This window comes from Pleurodeles waltl, chromosome 4_1, assembly GCF_031143425.1.
Source record: "Pleurodeles waltl isolate 20211129_DDA chromosome 4_1, aPleWal1.hap1.20221129, whole genome shotgun sequence".
NCBI classification, from domain to species: Eukaryota; Metazoa; Chordata; class Amphibia; order Caudata; family Salamandridae; genus Pleurodeles; species Pleurodeles waltl.
Genome location: NC_090442.1, coordinates 506,467,904 through 506,484,626, shown reverse-complemented (window position 1 = coordinate 506,484,626; position 16,723 = coordinate 506,467,904).

Sequence of the window (16,723 nt, the reverse complement as noted above, 5' to 3'; positions counted from 1 at the left end):
TGGAGTTGAGCTCCTTCTTTAAGAAGATTGCTGGATAGCTCACCTTTGGTGGGTAGGTGATCAATAATCCCCAGTCTTCTAGGATTCTCTGTTTTTTATGAGTAGAGTTAGCTGCAGGTTGAGATGTCCATATTAATACAGTTGCTTCATTGTGAGAAAACATTTTGAGGGTGTGAATTGTATGGAGGCAATTTTACTAGCATTTACATGGCAAAGATTTGGGTGGGAAGCAAGACGTTTGGCAATGGAACCATGATTCAGCACATCTCTGCTGCCTTTAGATGTATATTCAGGATGCCATATTGTTATTAGACCATAAATATCTTGGATTGTACAATTATTTTATGAGTCCGCAGCATGTTCTCCTAGGGAGTCTGATGTTCCAAGCATTTGTGCCCAAATTGTTTCTGCACACGATTAGTGCATTGTCATGACATCTGGTTCCATTTGTTTCAGATGTTGTGCTGGTACAATTTCGCCCATGAAGGGCAGTCTTGCTGGTAATGGTGATCCTGGTGTATGAGGATTTACTTCTGTTACTTTACTCAAAGTTGGTCGTGTGGTCTCTACCTGAAGATGCACTCCTGCTTTACCTGGAAATGAATGGGTTCTTTTAGATTTGCAGGACCTGAGGTTGCACTGGCTTGGTCATTGGTTACAATCTGCTGTATGATGGAGGAGATACTTGGGCTTTGTAGTGATTTGCTAAATTCCATAAATGGCTGAACCATAGGTACAGTATCCGAAGAGGCCTTCTTAAACATTGGAAATAATCTTTCAGTTGTGGTATCCTGTCTTGCGGCTTTCAAGATCTTGCCCTGTTTTTTATTGCGGTTTCTAGTTACTTCCTTTTATGTCTTGATAATTGATTAGCTGACGTTTCGTAGGTTAAAGCTGGTTAATTTTCAGTTTTTTTTAATGTATTTATTACAGCACTAAGGGCCATATGTACGAACACTTTTTCCCATAGACACAGAATGGGTAAAAACCTTTGCTACATCTGGCCCTAAGTTCTGTGGGACAGGCCGCTTTTGCCATTTGTGGATTACAAAATGTGTGCAGAGGGCAATGAATTTCTACTTGACAGGTGATAACACTTTTTTGATATCAACTACTTTTTAAGTGAGATCGGGTGGATGGGCAAAGATTTAGCAAAGATTTAGCTGTGTCCGCTATGCACAGAAGCTCAGCAGCAGATGGGGGTCACTTGCGGATTAATACCAGAATGCTGCGCTTTAATGAACTTTTTCTCCTCCTTTACTAGATCTCCCACTATGGATGGCGATGCAATTAACTTATTCATAAGTATGGTGCAGACACAAACTTGCATGTTAGATGCTGGTGAAACAGTTGGCTTATGAACGTTTGTAATAGGTTACTAACCGTGAAATTTAAACGTTCAAAGAGAGAATCAATTGCCGACGTATACTGAGCCAGAGTCTCCAATAGGAAGGTTTGGATGTCAAACCTCTTGGACTGGTAAACCAAGGCTTTAGCTGTACTATTCAAAAAATAATTAGTTGTTGCCATGTCCTGATATTCAGAGGAGGGCCTGCAACTCGACTGCAAACTGACAGAGCAGTTTGAAAATCAAAAGTGAGCATTTGTTCCGGCATGCCCGGGTTACTTGCATTTATTTGATGAGGGAGAAGTGAATCTTTTCACATTCCTTTGCTACATCTTGTCTCACAAATTATGCTGGAAGAAGGAATTATTAACACGGATCGTTGTGCACTTGGCAGTGCTTGTTGTTGTGTTAAGGAGTCTTTATTTCGTGCAGATTTAATTGTATTGTTAATTGCAGTAAATCCAGATGTCATAGTATTAATGACTGTCGAGATAAAAGAGAGTTTTGCTGATTGGCTTAGTTGTTTTATAGGTGTGTTGTATAGGTGTGGCCTGTATAGTTAAATCTGTTTGCAGATTTGAACGCGAATTTACGTATGTGATGATTATGTGTGCAGTAGTTTGCTTGGTCATCGTGTTAATTAACTGATCTCTTGTCTCTCCAGAGTGACCCATGATTTGTGGATTTGTGTTGCTGTCAGAGTAGCTAGAGGAGCCGGTAGCACTCCATTAGCTTCCTCTTCAGTCCTATTCAAAGCTGACTAGCCAACTTTCATAAAAGAAACATTTGTTGGCATTTTGGAGAGTCTAGGCCAAAAGTCAAACATGTTTGGAAGTGGTAAAAAAGTGTGACAGCCGCGCTGGGCTAATTAGCCCTGCTAATTTGACAATTGGCGGGTCTGTGCTGGAGTCATTTCTTCCCTTCCCTTGGCGTATCGTAGGTTTTCCTCTAAGATTGCCTGATCTCATTTTGGTGGTGTTTGCGATAAAGTGCAACAAGAAATGTATAGTATTTGGTTGCGTTTTATTTATCACAACACCGGCTATCTAGTATCTGTCAGGTACCTGATATCAAATGGCTATTATCCTGTAAACTCCAATTGATTCCTCTGTCAATGGCTCACTTGATTTTTTTTTTTTAGAGTCTTACTGGAAAAAAAAGTCTCTATGTCACTGTGTATTGCTTGATTTGGACAGTCAAAGTGAAGTGAAGGTAAATGAAAAGCAAAAACATTTTCAAGAACACAGCATTTGGCACTCAACCTACACCGGAAGGAATGCAGCATCCAATGAAATGTAGATATGGGCAGACTTTTTAATTCCACCAGCGGAATTGGAGGAATTTGATAATTCCATGTTACTCTTGCAATGAGAATTGCTGATAACTTCCATCACTCCCCCGGCAGAATTGGTGGAACGTAGGGCGCACTTCTGGAGGGCCTACTAGATTATTTCTGCCTCATTCCAACTGAATGTGTATGATATAGGGTGGTGGCTAACGTGCAACTAAGTGTACATCTCAATCTTCAGCATACGGGGCACACTTGACAGTGCTTAATTTGCAGTGGTTGCGGCTGTCCTAATCTAAGAAAGACAGAAGTTGATAAGATTTTTCTAATTTACTAGAGGAGTATTCTACGTGACAGTGGGTAAAAATACATTTTTGAATCCAAAAAGTTTCCATCCCATTTGAGGATTACTATAAAGCACAGTGTTATGCATTAGACAAGTAATTTCAAATGACCAAACAATTTTGGCATAGTGACTTTTTAAATAATTTAACGAAAAAAGATATGCTAAGGAACTCATAAGTGAAGGTAAATGAAAAGCAAAAACATTTTCAAGAACACAGCATTTGCACTCAACCTACACCGGAAGGAATGCAGCATCCAATGAAATGTAGATGTGGGCAGAATTTTTTATTCCACCAGCGGAATTGGAGGAATTTGATAATTCCATGTTTCTCTTGCAATGAGAATTACTGATAACTTCCATCACTTCCCCGGCAGAATTAATCTGCAATGGTTATTGTTTCTAAAACAGGGCTGAAAGAAGGAGCAGTCCCTCTAAATTTAAAAATTACTGCAGTTTGAAGTTAACTTAGAGGACTGCTCCCTCTTGCTGCCCTCTTTCGAAACCAAACCACTGCATTGCATACCTCTTGGTGCCCTTACATACTCTGTACTACCTTATGTAAGAGTGCCGAGAGTTACGCACTGCAGTTCATACCCCTCGGCACCCTATTGTACTCTGCAGATTACTGCAGAATATGTAAGGGTGCCGAGGGGTACGCACTACAGTGATCCTAAACAGAGCGGGAAGAGGGAGCAGTCCCTTAATGTTTAAATGCAGTGGTTTTTAAACATAGTTTAGAAACCATTGCATACCACAATGCAGCTGCACCCTTAAATACTCTGCACTGTGACCACTGCAGAGTGTGTAAAGGTGAAGACTATTTCTTCACCTTCTTCTTAGTGCTAAATGCCTCCTCACATCTATTTTACGACACAAAAAAATAGTGTCAAATGCTTTTCTTGCCCTGTCACGGAATTCTGGTGTATCTTGCAGATTTTTTATGTAATTCCATGGAATTCCACAGAATCAAGCTCTGCGTATTCCACCCACCCCTATGAAACTGAAGCCATATATTTAAAATCTTTGCCTATTGTTGAAATGGGATAAACATCTATAAGCTTTAGGGTATCAATTTGAGTTTGGCGGTCTACTGACCGTCAGTCTCGTAGTGGTGGTTGGACCGCCACCAATGTGGCCAGCACTCCCCCCCCCGGCCAGCACTGTCGCAATGGTTAGGTTCTGCTTTCACAGTGACCAGTGCGACGGGTGCTGTTGCGCCATATGCACTACAGCATTGCCCCCAGCTCTATTATAAGCCAGAGAGAATGCTGTAGGCCATTTCCCACTGGGCCTGCAGGCGGAAACTGAGGTTCCACCCACTGAACCAGTGGGAAACTCGTAATGGGCCCAGAAGGGAGGCTGACACATTGGCGGCAACCTACCTGTCAGAACTTCGGTTGATGGGCTTTTCCATCTGCCAAAGTCATAATGAGGCCCTTATTTAGAGACAAACTAACATTTGCCTTTCAATGAGACAAAAATATTTAGAACATGCTAATAATAGCTGAAAGGATACAGGTATATAGCTGGAAAAAATATTAGGGAAACATTTCTGTGTTTAAGTGACAATACTGTGATAACTAACTAAAACTTATCATCCATGTGTAGCAGAAACAAGCCTCATGAAAGGGATTTTATATGTGTATCAGCTTGTATTTTAATCTATCATGAATTAAAATCAAAATAGTTGGCATAGCACCAACATTGTCAAGAAGATCCATATCCTACCTACCTTCTCCTACCTAGCAGCCCGGGCTTGGAACTCACTTCCCCTCAAGCTCAGGCAGACTGCATCACTGAAGCAGTTCAGGAAGGACCTCAAGACCTTGCTCTTCAACTGAGCAGCATGCTCAAAAACAGCACCTTGAGACCCCATGGTTGATTTGCTGCGCTTTACAAATCCATGATTGATTGAAGAAGAAGAGGCAGAACAAGACTGTTGAGCCAAAATGGAAGAATCAAGAAACATAGATCAATGTGTGGTGTAAATATGTATTTGGAGCAGGAAGAAATAATTATCCAACAAAAGGAAAAGAGCGTATCACAGTGTCTAGCTGTTGGAAAAGTGGTTTGCAATAACATTTGTGAAATAAGAGTAAACTTTTCAGTGTATTTTTTTCAATGTTGGTAATTTAATTAATTTTATGCTTAGGTTGTAAATACTTTTTTATCAGGTACTGAGTAATTAATTGAAAATCCAAGCCCCCTTTTAAAAACAGATATAATGTTTGATGACTAAAGGTGACAGTATTAGGGAATAACATGTACAATTTCATTTGTTCACTCTTTCGGAATAGTATCTTGCCACACGGTTCAGTGCCATTTATAATCTTAATAAAGGATATTTTGCTTGATGATGGAGTAATCACAATCCAAAATACGTAAAACAGGTCCATATCCATGTGCATTCTGCCTACATTTGGATCTGGGCAGTGGAAAATATTGGTTTCTGGGGATGTCTGTTTGGGAGAGGCGGTGGAGATGGAACGAAGTTGCTGCCTAGGAGAGCAGGGTTTCGTGCTGCCCCCATCCAGGATAGGAGCTAAAGGACAAATGTTGCTTTGGAAGAAGAACTGTGAAGGAGTAAACGTGTAAATCTACAATGGCGATTATGTTACAGAACTAATAGCTTTATAAAGTTTCATTAATTGGATGCATGACAGACTTCAGACAGCCAGGAACCTGTCTATGTAGCATAATATTTTATGATTATTTAGATGTAATATGTGCTTGATCCTTTCTACCCTTGACTCGTCTTGAGAGAAACAAGCTTCTAAATAAAACGTACCGTCGCCAGCCAGAATATTTAAATATGCACATTTTAATGATGTTCTTTCGGAACCTGAATGCAAGTAATTTGGTCTCCACATAGTCCTTGTGCATTTATCAAAAAGCAAAACGTAAGGAAATTTCAGTAGATTTTTAACGATACTTTGGGAGGTTCTGTGACTGTGTAGTTATGCGGTGAGGCAACCGGAATCAAATGCACACATGCCTGGCATCACCTTAATGGTGGGTGTGGTGCTCGGACAACTTCTAAAGATGCTGCAGAACCCACATAGAGCCCTGCTAGGAGCTGCAAATCTACATTGGCGATGAGGCAGGTATATAGTACATTTCCCCTCCACACAATGGCAGCAGGAGAATAAAGAAACTCAACGGACCCCCTCCCCCAATGAATTCCCCAGGCAATTCTATCTTAATGCCAATATCCAAATCCAGCATGGTCACTAAATGGCTCACACACCTGATTGGTGTATGCAATCAAGCAAACCTCACAGACCGCAAATCATTTGCCACAGACTGCCTGAGTGGCCCTCACAAGGCCAGTAGGCTATTAGCATCCCCACAATTGAAAGCACACTGTGTTTGAGCATTTAGAGATTTAACAACATATGAAAGAATGTGAAAAACGTGAAAGTACATGGGCCAGGACGAGGATCTGAGCACTTTTGCTGTGAAGAAAAAAAATTCAGACTAACCCCACCACACCTTCCCAGTGTCCACCCTGGTATGCTCGCAAAAGATCTGGTATCAAAGACAACAGTGCCCTTCTGGGAGGACAAAAAATCATTCACACACATCATAAATATATCATAAAAATAACATAGGTGAACATGCAAAAAACTCTTTTATTCAGTTACATATAAATTTTAAAAAACATTTCTCAGTTTATTTTCCATAGCGAACAACCCATCTCATAATCAAAAACCAAAGGACAAACCAAATAGTGAGAAAAAAGTGCTTGTGATGGATAGTAACCAAAGAGAGAATAGCCAATATCCTAATCCTCCACAATTGCATAAAAATAATAAGAGCCGTCGGTTGGTTATCCTTTTACTGCATTGAATCAATTTCAAATCATCAAGGGATGTATATCTCCGTCTTATGTCCTTCTGTAATACTCTATGCAGAAACCAATCCCGACTGGAATATATACGTCAACGTTTCGACCCTTCTCTATCCTGGGTCAAATCACTGCCCTATAATGGGTCTTCTTCAGGACTAACTGATGGGAGTCCCTAAAATCATACCTGAAAAATTCTGATCAAACTTACTAAACATATTGAACATGTCACCTATGGTAATCTTTGATTTCAAGATATACTTACCCTATAACCTCTTTTAACCCCTTCACTGATTAGGTATTCCTACTTGTCGAGCAGATGAATCTAGAAAAATCTAGAAAAATAAACCAAGTTGCCCAAATAAAATAAAAACACACAATAGCCAATCTATACATCCAAGATGCATTCATGAAAAACAAACTCACCTTCAATCAAAAGGAACCTCGCCAATTTATGTTTATTTCAAAATTCTTCCATAGGTACCACTCCAGAGAATTCCTTCAAATCCATCTAAAATATACCACAAACAACACATTACCAAAACAAATCATAAAATCTTGACCACTAGCATCATACAAACATACAAACATACTTTCAAAAAACCAAAACACCTTATAGTCTATCACTTCTTGAGAAACAATACAAAATATTCAGAAACTACCAGCTCCCATTCACTTCCTACATATTATATTTATAGATTTCTCTCCCAATCATGGAAGGGCACACCAATCAATCCTCTCTGGATTATTTTAAACAATGAGATTGGAGCAGACAGACTCCGAGTAACCGTCTTTTAAAGAGTAAATTAAACTTGAGTCATACCGTCTCACACATACAGATAACTAAGTAAAAATATCAATAGTCCATTCTCGCCCAGTCCACAAACAATATACCTCTATATCAATATGCGTTTCTCCTTCGGAAGCGTATCCGATTGCTGTACAAACAAACCGCAGCGTCTCGGAAGGCACGCTTTTATATTTCCCCGGCAAATGTAATCAAGCTTGACCTCCCCGTGAGTTTCGAAAGAGTCACGGGCTTCCCTGGTATGCTCACAAAAGATCTGGAGCACAAACAGCATAAGACTGCCCCAGCACACAAGTTTCATGGAGGAGGCCAGTGGTGGGCCACCTCAGAGAGAATCATTCCAGGAAGAGCTGAGAACAACTCTGTAAATTCTACCATAAACTCATGGGTGACAAAAACCAAGAGGACACAGATACCCCACAAGAGCATGCCCAGGTCAAGGACCAGCACTTTCCTACATCCTATCAGGTCTAGAGCAGCAAACATACACACGTGGAGTTCCACGCAACACAAAAGTAGGCAGTGGCACCAATCCCATCCATCTTTTAGTGAACTTAGATATCCCGCAACTGCCACACTCAGATGGCACATGTGTGTGACACCATCCAAAAACTATCTGAAAGCCACTACTGAAACAAATGGTAAAGTCAAAAGACTGCTGCAATTCCACTATGCAAATCATCTTGAAATTATTCCAGATCCTCCGCAACAGTAGGGGAGAACACGGATAAGAAAAAGCCACGACAGTTCTCAATTGAATTACGACTTTGATTGCTTCAAAATTAGACAAATCCATCTGCAAGAAGGTGACCCAAGTAAAGAAATACAGCTACAATCATCCAGTGCAACAGACCAGCAGTCTTTCTTCAACTCATCCTTTGAAATCTGGTATGTCACTGAATGAAATCCTCAAGCTGGGATGGTTCAATGAATTTGCAAATGCAAGAGTGAAGAAGATAGAGGCCCTCATTCTGACCTTGGCGGTCTTTTCGCAAGACCGCTGAGTTACCGCCGCGGTGAAGACCGCCGACCGCGGCGGTGTGCCGCTGTGCGCATTCTGACCGCTGGGAGCGTTCCGCCGGAAAACCGCCAGCAGCCACACTGGCGGTCGGCGGGAAAGTGGAGACTGGTCAACCTCCACCGCCACGCCAGCAGAACACCGCCCACAGAATTACGACCCACATTTCTGTGTGGCGGTCTTCTGTTGGCGGTCTTCTGTTGGCGGTCACGTCCCTATGGCTCCCGTCGCCTCCCGGAGGACCAACGCACAAGGTAAGTTGATCGTCCGTGAGGGGAGGGGGTGGGGGGGTGTTGTGTGATGTGGGCGTGCATGGGGGTGTGCGTGTGAGTGTGTAGAGGGGGTGTGTGAGTGCGTGTATGCGGGCGGGGGGTGCTGCTGTGTCTATGGGTAATGTGTGCTGTTCGGCAGGTGCGCATGTCGGCATGTATGTGTGCGGGTATGTGTCCCCTTTGTGTATGTGTGTGTAGGGGGTGTGTATATGTGCATGTTGGGGGTGTGTGCATGTCGGGGTACATGTATGTGCATGTCGGGGTGGGGGTGGGGAGGGGGTTCGTACCACCTCTGGGGGGTGGCAGGGGGGTGGAGGGTGTGGGGGGAGGACTCGGGTGGGTAGTGGGGGGTGGGGGAGACCCCTATCAGTGCCAGGGAAGGAATTCCCTGGCCCCGATAGTGCTTACCGCCATGGTTCGCACGGCGGTTCCCGCCCGCAAGAAACCGCGGCGGTAGGCAGGGTCATAATACCCTTGGCGGTCTTGGGACGACCGCCGGGCCGGAGTGCGCAAACTCCAGCCCCGCGGTCATGACCGCCGTGGCGGTCGGAGTGGAGAAGTAGCGGTCGGTCGCGGCGGGGACCGCCGCGGTCAGAATGCCATTTTTAATACCGCCGGTCTGTTCGCGGTCCGACCGCCGTCTCTCCGCCGACCGCCAGGGTCAGAATGAGGGCCAGAGTCTGTGTTTCCCAAAGAATTAAAGAGGAGCCAGAAGAAACCTGTGCAATCCATGTGAAAATGATGGATGTCATTAGGGAATGGCAAATGCATTTAAATGTCAAGAAAGTAAGATACAACAGCAAGAATAACTAAAGAAACTGCAAACACTGTGGACTTTCACCACACGTATACAATGGCTGGCACACCTGTGAATGCTGAATTTACTACTAATGATTTTCATGTATTTTGAATTTTGAACTTACATAGAATTTGACTAATTTAGAAAATAATGTGCGACTTGGAAATTGTGCCCACTTAAATGGCCGCAATTTAAGTATGAAGTGTCATTATTAAATGCTTATCAATATTAATTGAAGTACCTGCATTAAGGAAATGTAGCAGAGTGATATCTTAATGATTACATGTTATGTATTGCATTATTAATTATAGGCCTTACGTTAGGGAGGTTATTGCCTACTTGCACAGCCTCATATTGCGCTGTACTGTTTAATAAAATCATAGGAATGTATGTCTAGAGAAATTAACACATGTATTGTCTTCCCTGCGTTGACCAAAGTTAGCAGATGTCTTTAACTTTCTCATGAGAACTGCTTGCTAGAATATCTTATGTTAGTAGTTGTTACTTTGTATAGTTTGATGCGTGAGAGAGCAACGTTCTCAGGAGTTAACAATGGCTGCACTGACTGGGTTACGGATGAATACAAAAATGTTACCTGGCGAGCCTGACGATGGGAACAGGAGAAGAGGAGACAATCATCGACATGTGAGAGACAGTTTAGTTATATCTTAGATATGAGCTTTTATTTCTATTGGACTAATTGTAAGCGTACAATCCTTTGACCAATGGTAATATGGAAAGTTCTTTAGGCAATTTCATCTTTGCCAGACTGCACAGAGGGGAGGCACGCTTATTCTATTCTGTCTGAGGAGCTGAACAGGTCCTGAGGACTTTGTTCCTATCTTTGATTTACTGCTTAAACGTTAATGCTGAATGCTGATTCATTAGACATTTCTTTTTAAATGGTTCAGATAGCTTAGAATCCCCTGTTTCTAAACCATTCCCCTTTTACTGTCCATTCCTGATGCAGACTGAACTGATGTCCAACAGACAAAGATAACCACAGCTTGCTGATCCGTATGAGGAGAGGTATAACAAAATACTGTCATGCTTGTTAAATATTATGGCCCTCATTACAACCCTGGCGGTAAATCCCACTTACCGCTGTGCTGACGGCCGTTAAGATACCGTCACCGCAGTGGAAATCCGCTACAGGTATTACGACCCACATCTCATAATCCGCCACAATACAGACACCCACATAAGTCCGCCACACCAAAGGTCAGTGATAAACTGGCGATAGAAAAACCTACACCGTCGCATCAACAGAACTACGCCCACACTATCACGACCCACGAATCAACGCAGCGGTCATTCAACCGCGGTAATCCATTGGCGGTACACACTGCCACGCTCAAAATACACACACACTTACAAAACACAACCCCTTACAACGACCTGTTTGGAAGAAGCCCAGAGAGAGAGAATAGCAAACACAACACCAGCATCCACAGGCACACAACACCATCACTCATAAAACATCCACGCACCTCAAACAACATACCCCAACACATCACAACAGACAGCACCTCACACATCACCCACACCACATCATGACACCTCAAAGACACCCCAGGTTTTCTGAGGAGGAGCTCAGGGTCATGGTGGAGGAAATCATCCGGGGAGAGCCACAGCTATTCGGATCACAGGTTCAGCAAGGAAGATGGAGCTATGGCGGAGAATTGTCGACAGGGTCAACACAGTGGGAAAGCATCCAAGAACACGGAATGACATCAGGAAGAGGTGGAACGACCTACGGGGAAGGTGCGTTCAGTGGTATCCAGACACCAGGTAGCAGTACAGAGGACTGGCGGTGGACCCCCACCTCCTCCTCCACAACTAACAACATGGGAGGGGCAAGTCTTGGCTATCATGCATCCTGAGGGCCTCATAGGAGTAGCAGAAGGACTGGACTCTGGTAAGTCATATCTTTTCTACTATATCCCCCCACCCTACCTGCATGCCATCACAAACTCCTACTCCTACCCTCACACCCATCACCCCAACACCTCACAGATAACCCACTATCACAACCCACACATCCCAATCCCAAGGCCTGCATGTCACACCAATGCATGGATACCCATCACCAAAAAATGTCCAGTACAGATACTCACCCAGGCCCCAAAATTAACAATCACACAAGGCCAAAGACAATAAGCCAACCACAGGAGTGAGGGTAACTAACACATTGTACTAGAGGGGACACACAGATACAATAACTATGCATTTACCCCCCAACAGGACCCCTAACCAACATCACCGGATAGGAGGTGCCAGCCATATCCAGTCCCCCCCACAGAAGAGGCTCACAGTGACGACAGCAGCTCTTCACGCCTGGATCAAGATGACCAGCCCGGCCCATCAGGGACCTCGGGACAGTGGTTCCCCTGCCACTGCCACCAACAGCAACAGACCCTCCTCCCTCAGGAAACACCCCCAAAGCACCCACCCAGCGGGCCCATGCCAGTGTCCCCAGGGCACGTAAATCAGCAGTGTGTCCACCACTACAGGGACCCCAGGCAAACCCACTAACCCAAGACAATCAGGGACCTGGGGTCAGTGGCAGTGGGTACACGGTTCAGGGGACAGAGGCACAGGTTAACAGGGAAGCTGTGAGGACTGCTGTGCGACAGGGGGAGGACATGCCCGGGGAACCCACTCTCCACGAGGCACTCTCAAACATCATGGGAGCATACCATCATTCCCAGGAGACCATGGGTACGGTACTGGCCAAGTTTCAGGAGACCCAGCGGCTGCAGGAGGAACACTACCTGGGGATCAGGGAGGACTTGAAGTCCATTAACAACACCCTGTTCACCATTGCAGGAGTGCTGGCAGACATGGCCAACACCATGAGGGACACAGTGGCACATCAATGGGCCCCTGACACTAGCCTGAATAATGAACAGCCCTCCACCTCCACCGGCGCTAGTGGACAGGTGGTGCCGACACAGGACCAACAGGCCACCAGCACCCCACCCCCTGCAGAAGGAGAACCACCCCACAAACGGTCCCTTCGATCCAGGCACAAGACAGAGAACATTGCCAAGACCCCCGCCAGGAAATAGGACTCTCCTGATAGTCACCCTTCTGTCCCACTCTGTTACCCTGTCCACTTTCAACTGCCATTACTCCATTTCCTATGCCCCCTTGGACAATGCACCTGTGATGCCAATAGACTGGACTCCACCATGGACATTCCTCCACCATCACCCCAGCCCATTGCACAGCCCCCTCCAATTATTAGCACAGAAATCAACACCCTTGAATCACAAATCAATCTGGAGTCAATCTGTACTTTCACAAATGTGTTACTGCAAACTTTCAGAAAAATAGCAATGTCAATGTTTATTTTCACATACCAATGTTAGACAGTTGTTGGGCAGCAGTAAACATAGCAGAAGGCAGAAAGTGGTACACAGATCTGTAAAATGGAAAGCCAAAGTGAACTGTCAGGGTCCATACACAGAGGGAAAAAGGCAGAATCTTGCAATGTCCTACAGTAGTCTGATATGAGAGGAGCAGTGCCAGTCTCTTACCTGTGTCTCACTGGAAGTATTGCATGATGATGTTGTTTAGGTTGTGAATATCTTCTTCTTCTGCCTCCTCTTCTTCACTGTCCACAGGCTCCACAACTGCCACAAGACCAACATCAGGCCCATCCTCCTGCAGAAAAGGCACCTGGTGTCGCAAAGCCAGGCTGTGCAACATACAGCATGCCACAATGATCTGGCACATCTTCTTCGGTGAGCAGTATACGGAGCCACCTGTCAGATGGAGGCACCGGAACCTGGCCTTCAGGAGGCCGAAAGTCGGCTCTATTATCCTCCTAGTTCCCCCATGTGCCTCATTGTAGCATTCCACTGCCCTTGTCCTGGGATTCCTCACTGGGGTCAATAGCCATAACAGGTTGGGGTAACCAGAGTCACCTGCAAATATCGAGGGACAACTGTTAGACACACATCAACCCATAGGGCCTCTCCCATACCCAGACACCTATTCAAACTGTGTGGGGACCTTGGGCTCACCTATTAGCCACACACGGTACCTCTGGAGTTGGCCCATCACCTAATGGATGCTGCTATTCCTCAAAATGTAAGCGGCATGCACTGAGCCAGGATACTTGGCATTCACATGGGAGATGTACTGGTCTGCCAATCACACCATCTGCACATTCATAGGATTGTAGCTTTTGCGGTTTCTGTACACCTGTTCATTTCTGCGGGGGGACAAATGCCACATGTGTACCATCAATGGCACCAATGATGTTGGGGATATATCCCAAGGCATATAAGTCACCTTTCACTGTGGGCAAATCCTCCACCTGGGGGAATACAATGTAGCTGCACATGTGTTTCAGCAGGGCAGACAACACTCTGGACAACACGTTAGAGAACATTGGCTGTGACATCCCTGATGCCATGGCCGCTGTTGTTTGAAAGGACCCACTGGCCAGGAAATGGAGTACTGACAGGACCTGCACTAGAGGGGGGATTCCTGTGGGATGGCGGATAGCTGACATCAGGTCTGGCTCCAACTGGGCACACAGTTCATGGATTGTGACACGATCAAGTCTGTAGGTGATGATGATGTGTCTGTCTTCCATTGTCGACAGGTCCACCAGGGGTCTGTATACCGGAGGATGGCGCCATCTCATCATCTGCTCCAGCGGACGTGGCATATGGAGGAGAAGGGTGAGCAAAGGGTCATACACCACATAGGTTTCACAAGGGTGTTTAGAACAAATGTGATGTAATCTGTGTTTAGCGCTGTATGTCCGTATTCCTGCACAAAACTGCTGTGACGCAGTTAGTTGGCCTGCCATGTGGCCACCTGAAATGGCGGCTGCCTGACATGTAAGGAGGGACAAGGGGGAAATGAGGTAACTGTGCTGGCATTGTACACCGTCGCGGTAGGCGGACGAAGACCGTGGCGCAAATTCCGCATTGGTTATCATTGGTCCTATGGGTTCCAGGAGCCAATGACGATGTACGTTGGCGGTGACGGTACGCACCGCCACAGAACTGACCGCCATTTTCTCTCTGTTCACTCATTTGATACCTGACCTTCAACAGGAGAGGACCTACACTGCAAGTGCTGCTGTGCCCTTAGTCTGGAAGCGACAATGGCTACAGTGTCTGGGGAAAGGGCCCCTGCCTTCACTGCGGAGGAGTTGGACAAACTGGTGGATGGGGTCCTCCCCCAGTACACGCAACTCTACGGTCCACCAGAAAAACAGGTGAGTGCACTGTGAGCATGATGGATGGGACATGAATGTATGGAGTGGCCTCGATGAAAGATACAGGTGGGGGATGGGCAGAGACCAGCATGTGAGGATGGTCAGTGTATGTGTTTATGGACCAGGGTGGGTGGTTGTAGCCATTGAGTAAGAATAACCAGACAGGGGAGTAAAATCCATTCCCACTTTACATTTCCTCTAGGTCAGCGCCCACCAGAAGAAGGGTATTTGGCGTGCCATCGCCAAGGAAGTGCGGACCATGGGGGTCTACCATAGACGGAGCACCCACTGCCGCAAAAGATGGGAGGACCTGCGCCGCTGGACCAAGAAGACGACAGAGGCCCAGCTGTGGATGGCCTCCCAACGTGGAAGGGGTGCCCGTCGCATCATGACCCCCCTGATGTACCGGATCCTGGTGGTGGCATATCTGGAGTTGGATGGGCGCTTGAGGGCATCACAGCATCCACAAGGGGGTGAGTACTGTCTCATGCAGCTGACTCTGCATGCTTTTTGAGGTTTATGGGTGTGAGAAGAGGGCTGTGGGTTCCCCTAGGGCAGGGCAAGTGTGCCAGGGTAGATCCATTGTTAGGCAGGCTCAGTGCCAGTCCAACCCCAAAAGTGGTTTGCCCTCAACACCTAGTCAGGCTCCTGTGGGTTCCAGGTGTGCAGCAAATGGGTACAGGCGCAGTCCACCATGGGCATGTGATTTTCCCCTGAACTGTTAGTACATGGCCTAGTGCATAGGGCTGCTCCCTGTGTGTTGTGTCTGCCAACGGTGGTGTTGTTGCAGGCATTGACCACTTCTCTCCTCTGTCTTTCCCTCCTTATTGTTTTGGCACCCTGTCATTGTGTGCATTAGCATCATCTGGCGGAGGAGCAGTGGCACCGGAGCAGGAGGGAGATGCAATCCACATGGCCCAGGAGGGTGAATGTACGGAGTCTGTAGGCACCAGTGGGACAGAGGGCGAGGGGAGCTTCATGATGGGGACAGGAGGAGACACCAGTGACAGCGACGCCTCATCTGGTGGGAGCTCCCTTGCGGTGGCGGGCACCTCTGTGCCCATCGCAACAACAGATACAGCCGCCACCCCCACCTACCAGCACTGCCCTCCCAGCATCCCCTCATTGAGTTTCCCGTGCCCGCTCACCCAGGAGGGTGGGCATCTCCTTCGCCCCAGGCACCTCAGGCCATGCCCCAGTCAGCCCTGCTGCCCTCAGTGAGGAGGCTATTGACCTCCTGAGATCCCGCATTGTTGGGCAATCAACCATTTTGAATGGCATCCAGGGTGTTGAGAGGTATTTGCAGCAAACAAATGCATACCTGGAGGGCATTCATTCTGGCCTGGCAGCCCAACAGAGAGCATTTCAGGCTCTGGCCTCAGCACCAATGGCAGCCATTGTCCCTGTATCCAGCCTCTCCCTCCAACTTCCACTACCCAGACCCAATCCCCTGTGCCTTAGCCTATCCCAAGCACACCATCAGACCAGCATGCACACTCATCAACACACAAGAGTGGACATGGCAAACATAAGCACCACACATCCCCCAGGCACTCACACAAGCACCATCCACATGCAGACACACCAACATCCACTGCCTCCACTGTGTCCCCCTCCTCCACGTCCTCTTCCTCCCTCCCAGTCTCGTCTCCACTCCTGCATGCACTACATCCTCAGCCACTACCTTCATCACCAGCACGACCATCACCACACACCGCTCACGTTCAATAACCACCCCCTCCACCATTCACACAT